Source organism: Stigmatopora nigra, chromosome 4, assembly GCF_051989575.1.
Source record: "Stigmatopora nigra isolate UIUO_SnigA chromosome 4, RoL_Snig_1.1, whole genome shotgun sequence".
NCBI classification, from domain to species: Eukaryota; Metazoa; Chordata; class Actinopteri; order Syngnathiformes; family Syngnathidae; genus Stigmatopora; species Stigmatopora nigra.
Window position 1 is genome coordinate 18,583,237 of NC_135511.1, and position 5,313 is coordinate 18,588,549.

The window sequence follows — 5,313 nt, forward strand, 5'->3', positions numbered from 1 at the left end:
GATGACTGAATCGAGGGGAAGGCTTATTTGCGCATAAATTAGACTTGACATGCACAAAATGGCAAAGACAAAACGCCATAATGCAAGATAATGTAGCCAATATGGTAATATATTTCAAATTCGAGAAAAGATAAACAGATAAAACGCTAAACAAAATGTATTTTGAAGGAAATGAAGGACTAAAATAAACTGTATCTTGCATTAAACGTTAAAAAATCTTTCATAAGATCCATTTTTTTAAGCTAAGTCTACAATGTCTTATGTGTCTTGTGTCTGTCTTGCTACTGTAACCAAGAAATGTCCCAATAGGGAGTGAAATAATCTAATCTAATCTAAGGAAAATTGTGAATCAGGAAGCGTTTTATACGAGAGGAATTGTAAAATTCAACCATTTTCAGGCCATTTTAAGGGTGTGGCTCATACGTGTAGCGGCTTATATGCGATTAAATACAGTAATATATATTTAGTTTGTAATCCCCAACCCGTTTTCTTAAGATTTTTCCTTAAAAGTAACATATTTGTGCTCCCTATTAAAACCATGAATATGGAGTTGAAAATTGTGAATCAGGGGCGGCTTATACGCGAGAAATTGTCAAATTCGACCATTTTAAGGCCATTTTAAGGGTGTGGCTTATACACAGGGCGGCTTATATGCGAGTAAATATTGTATTTGTACTCCCTATTAAAATCATGAATATTTTAGGTGAAAATTGTGACTCGGGGGGCGGCTTATACGCGAGAAATTGTCAATTTCAACCATTTTAAGGCTATTTTAAGGTTACGGCTTATACACAGGGCGGCTTATATGTGAGTAAATACGGTATTTGTACTCCCTATTAAAATCATGAATATTTTAGAGGAAAAATGTGAATTAGGGGGCGGTTTATAGGAGGGAAATTTTCAAATTCAGCCATTTTAAGGCCATTTTAAGGGTATGGCTTATACGCAAACGCAGCTAATACGCAAACGCAGCTAATACATGAAAAAATACTATATTTCCACTTCCTTGTGTAGGTATCATTAATATTGTATTGCGCTACAGTTCCTTTGCGCTCCCTCATGCTCATCAATAGCATTTATCATTTTAATAAGCGGCAATCAGTGTAATCACACATGAAGACATTGAGTCAAGCTTCAGGGGGAACCAATCGCCTCCTTTTAATGGAATTCCCCGTCGAGACTCCTTGAAAATGGACGACGACAGATGCCGCCGCCGATGCCGCCGCTGCTGGAAAATCAAGCCAGCTCAGCTCAGGCAGAAGAATATTTCCAGCTTGTCGTCATTTTCTCCCACGCCAAATAGAACTCCGGAGACTTGGCGCCCTTTTAAATCATTGCGCCATGCAAATTTTAGCGCCGACGCCTGGCGTACTTTAGCCGACGCTAGCAGAACTTTTCCCGACGAGGATTAATAAACACACGGTGAATCACTCGTTCCCGCAACTGTTATGCGCTAGTTTCCTTCACGCTAATCTCGACCAAATCTCAAAGCCGAAGGGGGGAGGGGGGATGCGGGAAAAGGCGGACGCTTCCGACGTTAGCGCCTAGCTCGCTAACGTACTTTATTGCTCGGGGATTTAGGTCGTGTTTATACAATCGAAAGGAAAAATAGGGAAGTTTTACTGCGGATGAAATGCTACCTTGTTTGTGGTAGTGCATGCTTTTTTGTATTTATCGTGGGGGGTGCCGGAGTGGAGCCAAGCCCAGCTAAATGTGGGCGGAGGACACGCTAAATGGGTGGCTAGCCAATTGCAGGGTATAAAGAGAGAAGGAACTATTTATTCTGGTTGGCATATGGTTAGCTTAGCTTGTATGTTTTTCGGAAGGAAATGAGGGTACCCGGAGAAAACCCACGTATGCAGGGAGAACATGTAAACTGTCAGAATCTAAATTTATTTTTTTTAAAAAATTGATCAAAAGTAAAAACACAGATATTCTGTATTATTTTTTTCTTAAAGAAATGTATTTACCTATTTATTATAATTTTTGTTCCATATATAAGGCGCAAAGATTATAAAGGTGCCCTGTCTATTTTGTAGAAAATAGTGCGCCTTATAGTGGTAAAATTATGGTATTTTTTTTGTTAGACAGGGAAAGCATTAAATGATAAAAAAATATATATTTAACTATAAGCAATGATTATTATTTTTTTATGGACAATCAAAAAACTGAATTTTTGGCTTTATTTAATTTTTGGTTTTGAAAAATAATTTTTTGGAAGGAATTTGTTTATTTATTATTAAGGCAATCATTTAGTCTTCATCTATAATCTTCATTTGAATATGATTTGACATGATAAAACACACTATTTGCTTTCTTAGGCCACGCCCACTGACTTAGCGGTCCGGACTGGGCCCTCACCCCGCCACTTTGACACCTGTGGCCCAAATTGTCCAAAATAGACTGAAACGATTATTAATTTTATTTGACGTCATCTAGCAAATCCCGATCGCCCGTTTCCCACAAGAAGCCATCTTGCATTGCTCTTCCGAATTAGCATGCTAGCTACCTAGCAAGTGCGCAGAATCCATCAAGCAAAGCCTCGAGTAGTGCGCCGAGGTCCATTCGGATCAAACGGCGCTAACACGTCGCCCCCGACGTCATTAGCGGCGTACGTGATCGATGGCTACCTGCGACCTAGCAACGGAGCCTCAGATTGCGGCTCATTAGAGGATATCCAAAACAAGAATTAAACCGTCGAGCTGTCGGTCGGTATTCACGCGGGTGCGCCGCGCCGCGCCGCTTGTGCTAACTTGTTATCATGAGAACTTTTCTACGCTTCCCGAATGCTTGAAGAGCTTAATTGCATCCCACTAATTCGAATGAATATTAACTTGTTAGTGTGTATTCGTGTGTGTGTGTGTGTGTGTGTGTGTGTGTTAGAATAAAACCCACGAACCAAGGGCGAAAAGAGAAACCCCAATTTAAATCCGTGAATGACCGGAATTCTGTCCATCGCAAGGACAAGGACGACCATTCATATTCAAGCCAAGGGATCATTTAGCCTACAATTAGCCTAGCAATCATGTTGAATTAAATTGATAGATTTATTGTGGAGTTGTCATGTTCCCTAACCCTTTGCCTGCGTGGGTTTTCTCAGTCTAGATGTCAAAGTGGAGGCCCGGGGGCCAAATCTGGCCCGCTTTATCATTTTGTGTGGCCCGGGAAAGTCAATCATGAGTGGTGACTTTCTGTTTTAGGATCAAATTCAAATGAAGAGTATAGATGTATATTATATTTCTGGACTATAAGGCGCACCACATTTAAAGGCGCACGCTCAATGAATGACACATTTTAATGTTTGTTCCATATATAAGGCGAAATAAATTATAAGGCGGCCTGTCTATTTTGGAGGAAATTTAAATGCGCCTTATAGTCATGAAAATACGGTATATTAAATTTCTTGATTTTTTTTCTCCCTTTTAAATCAACGATTGTCATTTTTTTTAATCAAATGTTCTTTGTGTTTTTAGTTCAAAAATCATTTGGGAAAATCTAAAAATATATATTAAAAAAAGTTAAAATTAACGTTGTTTTAGATCTCTAAAAAGCGGAATATTCAGGGCTTTTAGTCCATTTATAAAAATCAATAATTTTCATTTTTTAATCATTTTTTTCAGTTTTTAGTTCAAAAATCATTTTTTAAAATCTAAAAATATATTTTAAAAAAAGCTTAAATAAACATTGTTTTAGATCTATAAAAAAACTATATATTCAGGGCTTTTAATCCAGTTTTTTTAATACATTTATTAAAAAAAAATCTAAATATTCTATCTAAAATGGTCCTGTCCTCATAAAATCGAGTTGACGTTAATGTGACCCGATTCTGACACCCTAAAAGAAATAACGACACAAATATTCCCCCCCAAAAAAAATGTATATGTATATTTTCCTTCAAAAACTCACAAAACTCGTCATTACAGCCACCATTTTTTCCCCCCACCGGAATTCTCCAAGTGGGTCAGCAACCAAAAAAAAAAAAAAACATAAAATGCTGCGCTGGCATTCCTGACAAATTCCATAATTGCATTTTATGTGTAATGTCAGGTCATACCGTAAAGTTTATGTGAGGATATAACATTGTCGTCAGCTTTACGGTATTAACGAGCAGTGGAATTATTAGCCTCTTGCAGATGACAGCTAATTAGCTTCAGGTCGATCCACCCACACACACGTTGCGGATACTGGCTATCCGCCGTCACTTCCATTTTACTGGAGGCTCCTCCGGCTTGATTTTCCACTTGAGTTTCTCGTCCAATCAATAATTTCTCTCCACTTTCCATTGGGCGACTTTCCTTTTCCGTGTTAATCAAAGACGGCGCAGAGCTCCGGGGACCAATCCTTCCACTCCGGGGCCCAAATATGTTGAAACGTCAGCAATTAGCATCCTTCGTTTAGCAAACTTTTGATTTTTTTTGGGGGTCCATGTTTGGAGATTTTTAATGAGGGGAGGCTAAGAAATATGATATCATTAAGATTTAAATTCATTTTCTGTCACTTTTTTGGTTGGATTTGCTTCCAAAATGTGTTGCTGATGCTAACGTGATTAGCATTTATTCCAAGAAATGTTTAAATAATGTGGTTAGCGCGTTTGGCTCGCAGCCTGAGGTCCAGAGTTTGAATCCAGGTCAGTCCAACTATGTGGAATTAGCATTTTTTCTCCCCCCGGGCCTGCGTGGGTTTTCTCTGGGTACTCTGGTTTCCTCCAGTGTTCCAAAAACATGCATGCTAGGCTAATAATAGGCTAACTTGTTCTTAGTTGCAAGTGATTGGTCGTTTGTGTCTTTGCGCAATGTGATTGGCTTGCCACTGATTCAGGAAGTCAGCTGGGATAGGTTCTAGCACCCCTGTGACCCTTGTGAGGGTAAAGCAGAGTTGTCCCTCGTTAAGAGTGGATGCTAAGCTAATTTTATGCAAAATTGTTCCTCGGTATAAGCGAAAGCTAAGCTAATAGTGTATGCTAAACTGTCCTTTGGTATGAGCGAATGCTAAGCTAATTGTATGCTAAATTGTCCCTTGATATGAGGGTTTAGCATCCTAAACAAAAAGACATAACTTACTGTTGCTAACGTGATTAGCATTTGCTCCAAGAAATGTTGAAATGTTGGCGAGACGCTGGTCTAGTGGTTAATTTGTTCGCCTCGCAGCCTGGGGACCGGAGTTTGAATCCAGGTCATGCTAGGCTAATTATAGGCTAACTTGTTCCTAGTTTTGAGTGATTGACATTTGTGAATAAAACGCAGTTTAGAAAATGAATATTTAAACATTAAAATTGAGCATCCTAAGCCAAGAAGACGAAATTTTCACCAAAAA